Source organism: Canis aureus, chromosome 1, assembly GCF_053574225.1.
Source record: "Canis aureus isolate CA01 chromosome 1, VMU_Caureus_v.1.0, whole genome shotgun sequence".
Lineage (NCBI taxonomy): Eukaryota > Metazoa > Chordata > Mammalia > Carnivora > Canidae > Canis > Canis aureus.
The window spans coordinates 78101699-78117420 of NC_135611.1; the positions used below are offsets into that span (position 1 = coordinate 78101699).

Below are 15722 nucleotides of genomic sequence, written 5' to 3' on the forward strand. Positions count from 1 at the left end.
TTGTCTCTGAATTTTTAAAAAAGTGATTTCATGCTATTGTTACTTTCATAACAAAACGTAGAGACATCTAGGTTGGTTTCTTTCTGTGGTCTGATTCCCAGTGTTGCTTTTATTCACCCAAGTCAGGTCTTGTTTTATAAAAGAATCTGTGTTCATGTACTTGACCTAGTCTTTTCTTACACATACCACATAATTACAGGCAGCACACTTCTTCCCCTTGCAATTAATTAATCTTTATCCCCTAAAGAAATCAGGACAGTAGAGGATAAAGGGTATTCTTTTGTCTTTAAAGGTTAAAATTACATTTTGCCATGCCACATACAGATATCAAGCCAGACGCTTTTTTTTTTTTTTTAAGTAGACTCCATGCCCAGTGTGGAGCCCAACGTGGGGCCTGAACTCACAACCCTGAGATCAAGACCTGAACTGAGATCAAGAGGCAGACACTTAACCGACTAAGCTACACAGACACCCCTCAAGCCACTCTTTCTCAGAATTTTTTAATTTTTTTAATTGAGATATAATTGACATATAACATCATGTATGTTTATGATGTATGATGTGTTGATATGATACATTTATATATTGCAATATAATTACCATTGTAGCATTAGCTAACACTTCTATCATATCACATAATTATTCCTTTTTTGTACAAGGAACAATTAAGATCCAGTCTCTTAGCAACTTTGAAGTTTATAACGCAGTCTTGTATAATCACCATGCTGTGCATTAGACCTCCAGAACACATTTCCCTACTAGTTGCAGGTTTGTAACTTTATTTATTTTTTGTAACTTTAGATAACATCTCCACAATACCCATAATACCCACATCCTCCAAGTCCCCAGTAACCACTATTCTACCCTATTTTCACAAGCTCATCTTTTTTAGATTCCACATATAAGTAAGATCATATACTCAGTATTTATCTTTCTCTGTTCAAGACAGTCAGACTCTCAGCTCATTGGAATGGCTTTAAAACCAAAAAGGCAGGTGTTGCATGTTAAAATATGCCAGGAACAGCTATGGTCAAGAAAATTGGGGAAATAATCCTGATCTTCCTCTGCTACTTCAGAAGCAAAGTTAAAACTGACTTCAAAGGAAACTGATATTCGGATCAATTCCAAGAAGATGAGAATTCAATCCAGTTCAACCACCGCAGGAAACTGTGGATAATATAAAAGTAATAGTCAACACAAACTCAGTCTTCAAGAAAGTTAGAGAACATTAAAGGGATGATAAGAGGTCAAAAAGCATTTGTGGCAAAGTACTTTTATTCTTCCAGGATTTTGTTGTGGTTTATTTCCTAAATTGTGTTGTTTCCGGTTAACAGGCACCTCTTAGACTTCGGAATTAATAGAAGATTACAATCAGTGGTGTAATTAACAATGTGTTTTCATTAATAAATACAGATTTTTCAAAGCTAGTCAATAGTCCTTCAGTGAAGAAATTCTTGCTGAGAAAAATACATTAATCTTCTTGTTTGTTTATTAAGTTTGTGGGGGAAAAAAGAAAAAAAAAACTAGATCTTTAATGAACAGACTGGAACTGAGCCCATTTTCTGCATTTCTTTTAGGGGAGAATGCTGGCAACTTAGCATTTTTGCAATTGGGCATAGTTCTTTGCCACAAGGTAAGATTCATAGAGGGTTTGAGCTCTTCACATACAAATTAATTGGAGTTGTTTTAGGCTGAGTCTACAATTTCTCCTTCTATGCCACACATTTATACCTGTAAGGTTTTTTTTCTTTTTGCCTGCTGAAAAATTAATTTCATCCCCATAAAAGTCTTCCCAAGTACCCAAATACATAATCTCATCCATCAGCAAACTTTCAGAATCTCTCCAGCTATAACAGTTCCATGTATTTCTAAAGACACATTCCTGTGAAGCGTATGCTTGTGCAAAAACATGTCTCAGAGACTTCAAACTCTGTGGTGTTGCTCTCTGCTGCTCTGAGAGCACCATACAGGGTGGTGGATGTTAACTTGGCATTGTGGTGGCATGAACGTGCACCTAAGCTTTGGAATCAGACCTGGGTCCGAGTCCCAGCTCCACTACCCAGCACCCACGTGACCTACGGGATTTTATAACCCTTCTAAACCTCAGTTTATCACCTGTAAAGCAGGGATGATAACAACCTAATGGGATGACTACAGCATTTAAGAAGATAATGCAGGTAAGCTACTTTGAAAGAGCATCAACACATAGTGCACACTCAATAAATGGCATTTGCTGTTGGTATGATCGCCTGATTGGTGTTCAGTAACTTCCTCCCTGTAAGAAAGTACTCTTTTCACAACAGTTTAAAAATACATGAACATTTCCCCCCAGAAATGGCTCTTCCACATTACTTGGCTACAAAATGCAGACTAACTCTTGTTCACCTACAAACTGCTCTTCATTCATTCAATGTAATTATGACAATATCCAGCCCACAGGCATCTGTTAAGTCCTTACTTTGCACCTAGGAAAGAAGTTAACTCCTCCCAGTAATATAATGCCAAATCAGCTTTTCAAGATCTCACAATTTCATGGAAAAAGATTAAGGAAAAAAAAATCAATGAAAAGGAATTGGGAAAATGGCAGACAAAGAAATCTTTTTTAAAAGAGGCCATCTTGAAGGATGATTAGGAAGTTTGTCAGGTAGGTAGAAAGGATGGAGGCCAGGGGGAATGAGGCTCCAAGCAGAATTATCTGGTAAGGCAAATTATTAGTCAGAAGTTGACTAAGGATGACAAAATCAGAACAAGAAAATAAATGGTGGAAGGAGCACTCTTGTACCTAAGGATTAAGGGGCACTGGGCTCGCTCTAGCTGACCACAGAAACAGCTCTCCGAGACCAGTTTGTGTCTATTACCCAGATCTTATGTGTCTCTTCTTGAAAAGTAATAAGCTTTGACACTATGAACTCCATTTTCTATACTGGCATTTGCATTAGATACTGTTTCTTTTCTTCCAAATTTATGTTATCTGCTACATGTTTTGCTTATAAATGTAAATGATGAAATCCAGGTGATTTTAGCAAAGAAACAAAACAAAAAAAGTGCTCCTCTAATGTCAACTCCTGTGGACGCTTCTGCCTCAAGTCTGTCCTTGGAATGGTCCAGAGGGGTATGTCAGTCCCACCAAGTTCTGTACACTCATAATGCACTGGTCCCTATTCCTTGTCTCATGAAATCCTCCTGTCTTATTAAGAGTGTGATCACTCCTATCCATATTATATACAAGCAGAGACGAAACTTGAGAAATACCCTGCCCAAGACCACACACCCAGTCGTGACAAGGCACAGACATGACCACAGGTCATCTGACTCCACAATGACACACGGTAACGTCTGGAGCAGTGGCTCCCTGCACCAGGTTTTGAAGTGGGGCCAGCCAGTAAAGACAAGTTCATGGTCTGTTGTGGAATGAAAAAACAAAGCCCCCTGTAATGACATTTTACATACAGACAGGCTTATTAAAGAATAGTTCTTTATGAGATTATGTCTTACTTCTTTTTTTTTTTTTAAGATTATTTATTTATTTATTCAGAGAAAGAGAGAGAGAGAGGCAGAGACACAGGCAGAGGGAGAAGCAGGCTCCATGCAGGGAGCCCGATGCAGGACTCGATCCTGGGTCTCCAGGATCACATCCCGGGCCGAAGGTGGTGCCAAACCACTGTGCCACCAGGGCTGCCCGTCTTAGTTCTTTTTTATATCACACCATCAGTCTTTTATTTTATAGGATGATGAAATTGAAGATGGTAGTTGCTTTCTTTATGATGCCCTACTTATGAAACAAAACCCCTCAAAGTTGGCATCTGCTGTCAGTTTTTAACTTTAAAAATTTGTTTTCATTCCCAGAAATCCAAAATCTAAAATTTACTACTGGGTGAGAAAATGTCTTCATCCCTGTAAGGCACGTTTATCTTCTGTTGTCCACATGACTGGCCATTGTCATCTTGAACTTGCAATTTTTCACTGCATGATTTTTAAGCACTGCCACTTCTCTTCCCCAAACTTGGACCCATTTCATAAATACATTTATATTTCCAGGAGGAGAGTAAGTGAATAGATATTAGAATAGCTTTCTTCTACTGTGGTTTCCACAACAGTGAAAAATCTAGGCTTTTCTTATTATAACTGGCTAGAAACATTCGATGCTGGAGATGTCAAGTCATAACAATGTAGGGAGGGAGCCCACTTTGCTCTCAGAACTACACAGTTCTTCTATAGAAAAGACATTCTTAAGAGCTGTTTGCAATATCCTACATTAATTTCCTCTGGTAAGGCATCTCATACAAAGGGGTCTTATAAATGGATTAAGTGTGGTTGGGCACAAAAGTACAGTAAGCCCTCTGTCAGATGCTCTTGAGGGTGGATGCCACAAACAGGGGCTTCCTTCATAAGGGTTCCTTGCAAATAGCTGACTTGAAGTTTTGTGACCAGTAATAACCTCCTTAAAAATAAACCACTTATACCATCTGCTTAACAGTAGTCTATAAATTATACCAGGAATGTGTGGCTTTTCTACCCTGGAAAATGTCTTCCAAGTTGACAAAAGGATAAACAGAGGGAGGAGCCAGGGGCTGGGCAGCACTGGCTCTTCAAATGTCATTGCCATGCACCAGCATTATTTGGCCCTGCCTACTACGCCCAGCATCTTCCTCAGCAAGAATAAGTTTCAGATGAGGAAGAACAGAACCCACCTCAGTATTTCGGAGACCAAATGAACCAAACTTGGACAGGGTTAGGACAAGCAGGCTGAGGAGCTAGAATGAACCCTCAGAGCTGGAGTGGCCAAAGACAGTGTTAGTTGTAGTCCTTTGGTCACTGAACCAGTTGAGACACCGATGAAAGAGTGGAAGAGGGATCAAGGTATTATTTTTACTACTAGAACTATTAATACCTAATAAATGTATTAGAAATAACTTCTTGGACCAGAGGCCAATATGGTTTTATGTCTTCCTTCAAAATGTAGATTCAGGTAAATCCACAGGGGAAAGAGATATTTGTAGAGAATTAGTTATCTAATCTAACTTACTTCCATTGGGACATAGCATGACTCGGATTCCAGTGAGAATTCAGGAGAAACTGGTCTCAGGTGAGCAATGTTACCCACCAACTCACCACACTGAGCCATGTGGGGCTCTCATCTCACATTTTCCTTCTCAGTGGGGAGAGCCCAAGGAGTGAGGGGAGATGGCCATTTCTTCCCAATGCCCTCAGAAGGAGAGTTTGCTGGGAAGGGTGAAGCAGGCATGTGGAGAAAGGAACAAGTGAGAAACTGCAGCCCAGAGAGCCCAGAGGATCTCCCCAATAAGATCACAGTTTCTGTAAAGCAACAACTTCAAAATCTCTCCAAACTCCAAAAAGCTGGCTGAGGCCACCTCTCAGATGGTAAGAGAAACAATTTTGTCCGACACTTATTCCAAAGTGCTGTGCCTTGAATCACAGAATTATATAGTTTTACTTGGCTTTTTCTTTGGTTAAGTAACACAGGCAGTCGCCAAGCTAATATATAAAACTTAATTGAGCCTTTCTCTTAAACAATTTTTTACTCTTCAAAATGCAGCCAAACATGACAACAAGAGTGGGATGAAACAATCCTCAGAAAGAAAGCCCTGTGTTCAGGAAATGAGAAAATTAAAATGAAAAGAAAAATACTTGCACTTACACCAAATAAACCATATTATATTAGGTGTCATCCAAGCCAAGAGTTTTCTCAAGCAAAGTGCAGACAAGCTCATTTGAAATTAAAGTCTTCATGCTTCACCCAGTCAGCAATCTCTGAGGTCAGTCTCCATTATGTCCTGAAGTACCAGGAGAAGGATGTTCCACCGCTGGTTCCAGCTGGCTGCACTCTTTCTGTGATTCAAGTTTTCAGAGGAATGCTTTACACTCCTGTGAGCTTGGGTATGTATGTATGTGTGCACACGTGCATGTGTGTGCATGTGCGCATGCATGCAGGGGTGGAAGGAGCCAACAGTAGCATTCAGAAGCACCCAAGGAGCATTTCTACTTGAAGGGTAGAATGAACAGCATGTCATCATGCTGTGGACAAGCTTCTGGTCCTGTGAGCATGTGGGGGCTGCTGGCCAGTCTTCAACAACCTCTCTTTTGTCTTAGGAACTAACACCCTCCTGCAGATAAGGGGAAAAACCAGAGGTGCATGAGCCAGCAGGAGACAGACTGTGTACACTAGAAGGAAGACTGAGTTCCAGCTACTCCCAAGTCCCATGTGATTTGGTGTTCTTCCTTTCAGAAGATTAGTCAAGGCAAAGTTGGGAGCTGATGATGAGAACATAGGAATGTCAGGGCGTTGAGACAAAGGTACATCATGGGAAAAAAAGAAGAGATGTGAGGCAGAGCCATCTGGATACTTGTCTTGGCTAGATCCAAACTCAGACTCTTCATTGTTGCACTTGGTTTTCAAATGGTGGCCTCTGGCTGACGTTTTGGCACTTTTGGGATTTCTCTATCATATTATGGATATTTATTTGGGTCGTTGGGCCTCAATATTCTTCAAATGGTTTTTAAAACATCTTGTTTCCTCAAGTTTGAGAACAACTGCAGGAAAACTCAGTCCAGAAGCTTACTTGAATTTCTCTCAAACTTATCCCACGTTTTCCCCTTCTTCCTTTCATTCTAGGTTCCCCTAACCGTCACTATTTTTGTTCCTTTCCTATAACTTATTCAACATATGTTGCCTGGGACTGACAGTGAATACATCCCTTCTAAACCTAGAAACTAGCCACTCTTGAAAATTTCTCAAGGCAACATTCCTCAGATTCCAACAATCATATAATAAACAATTATGAGCAAAGCATCCCATTATGTGCTTTGGAGACTATAAGAACATGCCAGTCCGATGTATTTTGTTCTCTACTGCTGTATAACAAATCACTCCAAAACTTAGCAACTTAAACAATAAACTTTTATTATCTTACAGTTTCTGGGGCTCAGGAATGGAGAAGCAGCTTAACTCAGTGTCTAGCTCACCCACTGCCAAAGGCCACAAGTCAAAGTGTGGGCAGGGGCTGTGGTCACTTCAAGATTCAACTCAAGGAAGGACCCATTTATACGCTCACTCACAGGTGCCTTTCCTCAGGGCCATCTCCATACTTCTCCATGTGGCCTCTCATCTGCCAGGGCCTCCCTACCAAGATAGCCTGAGCTTGTTTATATGGTAGCTGGGCTGGTGGGTGAGGAATGGGGAGAGAGGGAAGGAGTGACAGGAGGAGAGAGAGAAGGACAAGGAGGAAGAAGAGAAGAAGAAAGGGAGAGAGGAAGGACAAGTAAGACAACATTACCAACATGGATGTCAGTTTCTTTGTACATTATCTTGGAACTGGCATCCCATCAGTTCTGCCACAGAAATAAGTCAACCGACATTCAAAAGGAGGGGAATACACACCTCATGACTATCAACAGATGGGGATCATTGGGAGCCATTTTAGAGGCTGCCTACCACACCCTGTCAGGCTCCACAGACATCTTGGACAAAGATACAGATACAGCATTGCAAGGCAGTTCTAATAAGTTCTTTGACAGGGTAGAAGGCAAATGTTCTGAAATGGGAGGAAAAGAGAACTTAATTTTATTTGGGGGATGCTGGCAAGGCTTCTTGCAGAGAGTAAAATTTGACCTAAGTCTCAAAAAGACCTAAAAAAAAAAAAAAAGAAAAAAAAAAGGCATTCCAGGCAGCCAGGACAGCTTCAGCAAATGGTCCCAGGATTTGAACAAGCACAAAAGTCACCAGGAAGGCTTGTTTCAATGCAGATGGCTGGGGCCCACTTCCAGAATTTCTTTCTATTCAGTAAGTGGTTAGGACAGGGGAAGGCTGATCATCTTCACTTTAGGCCATGACAAGATCCTCGGTGCAGGGACCACACTTTGAGAAATGCTGAGCAAAGGCTCAGGAGTAGCACATATTTGGAAAGTGACAGATAGATCTTTTTGTTTGTCAATTTGGACTGATTCAATCAGATCCTCTTAGAACTAGTGGAAATGAAAGGCATTAGCCTGTACTTACTGAACACTAAAACTATCCACTTTTAATGCTGGGAGGGGTTCAGAGAATCGAAAAAAAATCATCATTTTACAAATGAGGAAGGCGAGGGTAGGGGCTGAGATAGTGAGCGTTTTCTTTAAAATCAGATGGATTTTTGTGGTTCCCTCATTCAAGGGCTCCTGAAAGTAATATAACTAGAGTCCTTTTCCTTTCAAGTCTGAGTGCTTTCTATTTGAAATGGGCTAAGGAGTTTGTGATCGACTCTCCCAATACAATACTCACCCTCCGTAAAATGCATATACTCATACTTTGGTAGGGAAGGCAAGCTGAAAGACCTCTCACAACGCTTCGGCGTCCACCTCCTTTGTGCAGAAGGCTGCATGTGACTCCTGCCTGGCTTCCCGGTCATGAGAAGCCTTCTCCACACCTCTGAGGTCAGCTAGCCTTCCTCTTTCACAAGGCCTCAGGTATACAAAGTCTGGTGCTAAGCTTCACTGCAGCACTTGGATTTGGGTTGCTGTTTCTTTTCAAAGTCTAAATAATTAGTAAGATCTAAGTGCAAACCGGGATGCATCCATCTTGACTCCTGAAATACGCTCTCTTTGGAAACAGGGGAGTGAAACCCTGTAGTTTATTCCTTGCAATGTGTGCACAAAATTAGCCTGGCGCCTTTGTTCTGTTGTCTGAGCTTTTGTCACCTTTTATTTGACTGTACTTAGGGATACACTATGAAGACATTTAAAAGAAACCCAAGGGAATGTCACTGGCACATTCAAACACAAGCATTTGTATCATAATTCTCTTCTCCCTGACTTCCTCACTGTCACTCTTCCTCCAGTTTATCCCCTCCATCCCACTCTGACACAGATTCTTGCTCCAAAAGCAGAAACAAAAACTTGAAAGGCAACTGAACTGTAACCCCCTTTCCATTGTGGTTTCTGCATCGACTTGCAGAAACACAGGTGTCTCTTCAATTGTGACATTCTGAGAAGTCCTGGGGCTTACCGCCCACACTTCCTCCCGAGGGCAAGCTTTAACCATGAATCAGAAGGTAAACTACAGACGGACCGAGCTTCACCAAAGCCTCACTCCAGCTACTCTCATGCCCAAACCTTGTTTCTGAGCATACATTTGCTCACTGGTGCAAAAGGATGCCACATAGCTAATGTCTCCTTGAAAAACTGAGAGGTGAGAATGGCCAACGGTAAATCCCTTTTATTCATTGCCTTTACCAATTCAACCACAAATTGTTTCCTCTTCTCCCACTGAGCACCATTTAAAGAGCTGTATCAGCCGTACAATGGAAGGAATGAACCACAGATGGGAAGAGAACACATCGTGTGAGCAAGCGCACAGGTCACACCCTGCCTTCCCCACTTCCCAGCTCTCTGGCCTTGGCTGAGTTACTTAACATCTCCAGGCCTCGTGGTTCCTCACTGGGTCTTGGCTTCCTCACCTAAAATGGAGGTAGTAAATTGGAGCTGTTGTGAAGATCAGAGACGCTGTGTGAATACAGCAGGTGTTCAATAAATGGTACTCATGACGGGCCAGGCAATAAATTAATCACATGATGTTTCTCCCCAAAGAAGCTCTCAATCTTGCTCCTGGCTTGATTCTGTCCTTCATCGGCTCAGAACCACTTTTGTGTACATACTCTTAATTCCAGCTGGACTAGAGAGACCAAACTTACCTGAACATTAATCCAGGGTCAGCCTCTGCCTGAAAACCTCCTGGCTGAAATAACCAGTATGCTTTTTCCAACCAAGATCACGTTTTGAGTAATGTTATTTTCTAAGCCGTTCATAGGGAACTGTCAGAGAGGAATCATTCCTTGTATCTTCTGGGGGTTGATGGAAAAAAAAAAAAGAATTAAGAAATGTTGGAGGCTGAAGCATCAGCCACTGACATATATTCATCGGAAACAAAGATGACTTTTCAAAAAAGGAAACTGTGGTGCACATAGACGTGGAAAGAAAGACACTTTGGCTGCAAAATCCCCCCATCTTCTCTGGGGAGGCTCATGCCTCCGCCTGCTGTTCATCAGCCTTGATTTTGATGGGGCGAGTTTTAGTCAGCTGCCTCGATCATTTTGGCACAGACAAAAATCCTTTAAAAAATGTTACACTTCATCAAAGTGTATCATGAGACTTCACGGTCATTATCTCAATGGCCGCTCTGATGTGCTACAATTGGCAGAGACACAAACGGTAGGGGGTGTATGAGAAGAAAGCCAGCGTTTCTTGTGGAAAGCTGGCAAGCCTCGCCAAGCTTCTGTCAACAACTCCGCGGTCTGATCCGATGCACTGAGCGTGCTGATGATGCTCTTGTTTCTGGAGGAAGTAAACAAGAAAATGAATTCCACCGTGCAACACAGCCTCTTTGTATCTTCAAAATGGTGTGACTGGACCCAAGCCAGCCGCGTTGAAAGTTTGGCCATTTATGTCATCAGGGACCCAGTACTGATGGAGGCTTTGATTAGGACTTGGACCTGGCTATAAGACCCTTCAGGGGCAGCCACGCAGCAAATAAAGGCATTGATTGGTTGTTGGGTCAATTTAGCCATAAGGGTACAGAGCATGGCTCTTTTGAAAAGCCTAATGGATTAGCTACACAACCAGTCCCACTGTAGGCCTTATTTTTCAAGTAACTTCATGACGGTTTTCCAGCTTGGCAGGGAACTAACTCTTCCTCCAGAGCAAGCTTCAGAGCAGTTCTTGTTATCAATAGTGGTGCTCAAAGGATTAGATACAGCGGGCTTTACAATTTAATGAAAACAGCTGTTGAAACAACAATTAAGTCAAACAATAGTTTGCATGGAAAACTATTAATTATGTAAAGTTATGCAGAAAGTGGAATACCCTTTTATTCTGGGCCTTCTAAAGCAACTGAGCCTCCTTCCATTCCGTGGCTCTCAAGTGTCAGGAAGTGGGGTGCTTGTAGGAAGCTGCTCCAGCGCGGGTGGGATGCATGTGAGCAGAGCTCCAGGCTACCAGTTTGCTGCAAAGTAAGTGAGGGGTAAAATATTCAGGAAAAGATGATCAGTTAAACTTACATTACCTTGGGTGCCTCAGATTTTTCAGACTAACTCAGAGCTGTGCTTTCACAAGACTCTGAAATTCAATGTAAGCCTTGTGGTTGTGATCTCTGCTTTTGCTTTAAACACACACACACACACACACACACACAAACATTTCTATAACATGCCCCCTTTTGGGCCTCACTGACCCTGAGTAGTTATTCATGACAACATTATTTTCTGAGTCATTAGTAAGGAACTGTCAGAAAGGAATCCTTCTCTGAGAACTGCAGGGGTGACCCTGTCTTTGGACTTAAAAGGTTTTCACTGCATCAGGATGGTCCAGCTTGGACTCAACCATTTCTTTTCTACCTCCTCCCCTCGAAGCTCTCAGCTCTCCTTCCTCTTTCTCTGCTTGCTGGGGCTTTTAAATTCATTGCCTCACTCCTTGCAATTTCCATTCTTGACTAACAGTGCTGGGAATTGACTTATGGCCTTTCGCCTACCCCGTGTTCCACACCTCACTTTCTTCCCCGTACGGGAATCACCAAGCCAAGCAGTCCCATTAAGAAGGTTATTAACTGTATACATAAACATTGCCTCCTGCCTACAGTTAGATTTATTTCTCGTCACTTCCAAGTAACTGGTTTTAACACTCTTTCCAGCACACGCAACACCTTTTATTTGACTATATTGTTTTAGAAAGGCCTTTGGGAATTTAGCTAATTTCGTGCTGGAACTTATTAAGTGGGATTTGACACTCTTTGATAATTCCAATAAACCATTAGTCAAGTCTCACTCCCTTCAGGGAAGAAATGAAAGCTTTATTAGTCATAGGGTCTCTATTCTAAACATGTCACTGGAATTTAGTAGCGCATCTGTGTTGAAATCCAATTGACTTTGTGAATAAATAGAACTTTCCCTGTAACTACAAGAGAGCTGTCATTGGCTATCACCAGTAAGAGAGCATGTGCCTTTTTCAGAAAATTCTCTTTAGATTCCCCTGTGCATTTTCAAATAATCCAATGAACTTAATTTACTGACCTGTGAATGTTAATGAAATGAACAGCACACATCGGCACCTGCATACATGCACACGCATGTTCACAAATCCTAATGTACTTGGTTTAGTCATTTCTTTCACTCAGGATACAAGAATACAGAGTAATCTCCTTCCCTTCTGTGGACAGTTTAAAAATCTTGAGAGATCATATCTCTAGAAGGCCCCAGAACATAATTGAGTGTGCAAATGAAATTCATTATTAGGGTCACAAACAATAATCCAATTAACATGTATCTGTATGATGCCTTTAAAGTCATTCTAAACTCAACATCACATCACATCCATCTTTGAAGTATGACACAAAGTACCGTGTCCTAGCACACTCCAGCTCACACTTCGCACTGGAGAGCACAAAACAGCATCAAGATTGCAAAAGCAATTTTTCCAGTTATCCAGATGTGGTTTTTCAATCATTCTAAGAATTTTTTCCTTTTCTTTTTTTTTTTTTTTAGCAGTTCATATTCCGTGGCACCACTCACAGCTCTCATGCTGGCACGGTACTTACATCTCTTCATTATTAATTCAGCTCATGGAGCTTAATTGGACAAGGCTAGAGCGAATTTGACAAACATCACAGCAGCAGAAAAAGCAATCACTCTTTCAAGATGAAAATTTGTTTGATGTCTTACTGTGTAACTCATTTACTCTCCTCGGGAGTCATGTGACCTGAATGTTAATCAGCCATTGATTGGTTTTTCTCCTTGGACAGTCACGTGACACGAATATTAATGGGCTGGCACTCAGTAGCTGTACTGTTAGGCAACCTTGTGATTGGCTGCCAGGTTAAGATACGGAGATAAGTGGGTGCTTGATGAGCACTTGACAGAACTTCACAGAAAATTAAAGCCCTAAAATAGCATGAGAAAGTCTTGTCAAATCAAGCATGATTATCATTGAATGCTTAAGGAATTCATCATCTGCATGAAATTGATACACTTCAGCACCAGCAGGCCCTGTAGTCAGCAGGGACTCATCAGATTTTTATTTATATGTGTTCACCAAATCACATTAATTCTGAGAGCTAAAACATGCTAAGGATGAAGGTTATTTTCTGTTCAATCTAATTTATCTATGACAATAATCATCACTAATAATGTGTCAAATTGGATTGCAGTCATTTTATGCATGCATGCTGATTTGGAAAATAGTGTTAAACCATCCCGTGGTAATTAACAACCGGTAAAGGTATGCTGGGGCCTGAAGTAATCAGCATATCTAGATGGAAAATTAAGTTTTATAGAATGGATTTATAGATACATATCCTTATTTAATTCGGAATATAAATTATTCCTGGTAAAAGCCGACATCATTTTTATAACACCATTAAAGCCAATAACCATTGAGGGACTCGCATCCTTAATTTGCTCCATCCTTCATTTTTTCTCTCATTTTCTGTGGTTAACTTTCTAATGGGTGTCACTTCCTTTTTCACGAGTCCTCATTTTAGTGGGGTTTGGTAGGGCTAAGAGATAAATGAATATGCACTGGTTTAAGTGTTAATCATGGATGAAGGACGTGCATCATACCTCTTAATACACAATACCTTCTAATTATTCGGGGGTGGGGGTGGGGAGGTGCGCCTCAGGGAGAATACAAAGAAGGGGATGGGGCCAGACTTTGGCCTTTTGGTGTTTCTCCATTATTTCTCCTCACAAAGGGACAATAGGAAACTTTGCAGATTAACTCATAAGGGATTAATGTTTCTTGGGGAATCATTTAAGCCTAAATTGCTTTTACTGAAATACTTTTTATGGAACAGAAGTTGTTTGGGGTTTTTGTTTGTTTTGTTTTTTAAATAAACTCCTGCTTTATAGGGCATTATTGGTATGGAGTATTGGAGTAATGAGATCTTACAGAAATGTCTACACCCTTTGGTGAGTGTGGCTGAAATGTTTCAGAGGAGAATTACATCTCCAAAAGAAGGGGGGAAATAAATACGTGTACATGTTGTTTCTTTCCCACCACCACCTCCCACTCCCATCTTAATCTCCTGAGCCACCAGGACAGCCTCTACTCTGCCCCTCTCTCAGGAGGTCTCTTTATTGATTAAATGAATCTGCTCCAAAGGCTGGCTCCCAGGCTCTTTGATCTAATCCGATCTGATTTTATCCTATCGCTTCAGCAGGACATTGGGGAATTAACAATAAGCAGCTTTACCACAAGTGTTTAATAACTCAACACAATCTCCTTATGGCTCCGAGCTGCTCATGTTCCCATCCAGTCCACGGCAAACAGTGTAACAGATTGGCCACCACCCCCCTGAACCTGAGGAATTTTCATGCACTGTGAAACTAATCGCTTCAAGTTCCTTCATAAATCACACAAAGCAGATTTTAGCATCTTAACAAATTGAAACACACACACACACACACACACACACACACACACACACACACAATCCAGCTAACGGCTATCCTAAGAGGCGCACTCCCCATATCCTAGAAGGGGGACAGGGCAGATGTAAAATAACTTCTGTCTTCTCAGGCAATATGTTTCTCATCTCCTTACATTTTAACATGAATGAAATAATTTGGGCAGGCTCAACCCTAACAATACTCCAAGCTCAATGACCTTATTTATTTTTTTCCCACTGTGATGGACACAGTGTGGTTTCAACAGGCCTCTTATTGTTCCTGTGACAGCCCTTGAAATATGTGAGAAGCACACAACTAAGCAAGAATTGTGCATCCTGTGTGGTGCGGAAGACCAAGATGTTAGGCTGAGGTGGTATGGCCCTTGGACTTCAAACTGGCATACGTGCATCAAGGGACGTCTGAAATAAGCATTCTTGAAATGCTCTTTTTTTACCTGGAGCTCTCCCTCTTTCCACATCCCTAGCTCTAAACTGCAAAGGCAGAATTCATTTAATACCTTCCTCACCACCACCACCACCACCACCACCACACACACACACACAAAATTACACAAGACCCCCCTTTTCTAAATATCACGAGCATAGTTAGGAAAGGTGATTCTCTCCTTCTCTGAGACAGAAATGTGGACGCAGTGGCTCACCCTTATGTCAGGACTCACAGAGCAGGGTGCCTGGGAGAAGCTAGGTGGGGAAACCTGCTAGATTATCAGTGCCATGTGGAGAATATTGCTCCAGCACTAATCTCAGATAAAACATCTTTTAGTTGCTCTATTTAATACCTACTGTACATCAGAATCACCTATAAAAACAGGTTTCATCACAGAGAAACAGCCCCCTCTCCCCACCTCTGTCACTGCTCTCTCCATTACCCTGACAGTTCTGTGATTTCTCGCTACATCAGCAGAGTAACCAAGTGCCCTCTAACTGAACATCTGGGGGCAGAGGGAATTTTATGACAAGTTTAGGCCAGATTATTATTACTATGGTGGAGATCCTTTTCCATATCCCCAGGGCCCGGGGTACTTACAAATTCACTCAGATACAGCTGGATGCTTCGTTATTGCTTTCCTAAGTAAAAACATTTAATTTTATATCCTTCTATCCTTCTCTACCCACATCCATTCATCAGGATTTATCCAGATTTTCCCACACTACAAGAGTTCAACATTTTGAGATACCTCCTTCTCCCTCACCGCATCCCACCACAAAAAAAGTCTACTCTGATTTTGTGATCTACTCAATATGGAATGGCATGCTAACATGAATAGTGTTA

The 15722-nt window shown here is 41.5% G+C and overlaps 1 long non-coding RNA gene across 2 annotated transcripts in view; it reads right to left on the reverse strand.

Annotated features, from left to right (window-relative positions):
* Positions 1 to 583: 583 nt before the first annotated feature.
* Positions 584 to 15722, reverse strand: part of LOC144318616 (uncharacterized) — a 111624-nt gene continuing 96485 nt past the window's right edge. The window contains exons 2-4 of one of the 2 annotated variants that reach the window (XR_013384675.1): positions 10855 to 10993; positions 9687 to 10326; positions 584 to 1167 (exon numbers count right to left, since the gene is read on the reverse strand). This is a non-coding gene — a long non-coding RNA (uncharacterized LOC144318616). Of the gene's footprint in view, positions 1168 to 1187; positions 10327 to 10854; positions 10994 to 15722 lie in introns of those variants that run through there. The other variant, XR_013384673.1, reaches the window with a different exon arrangement.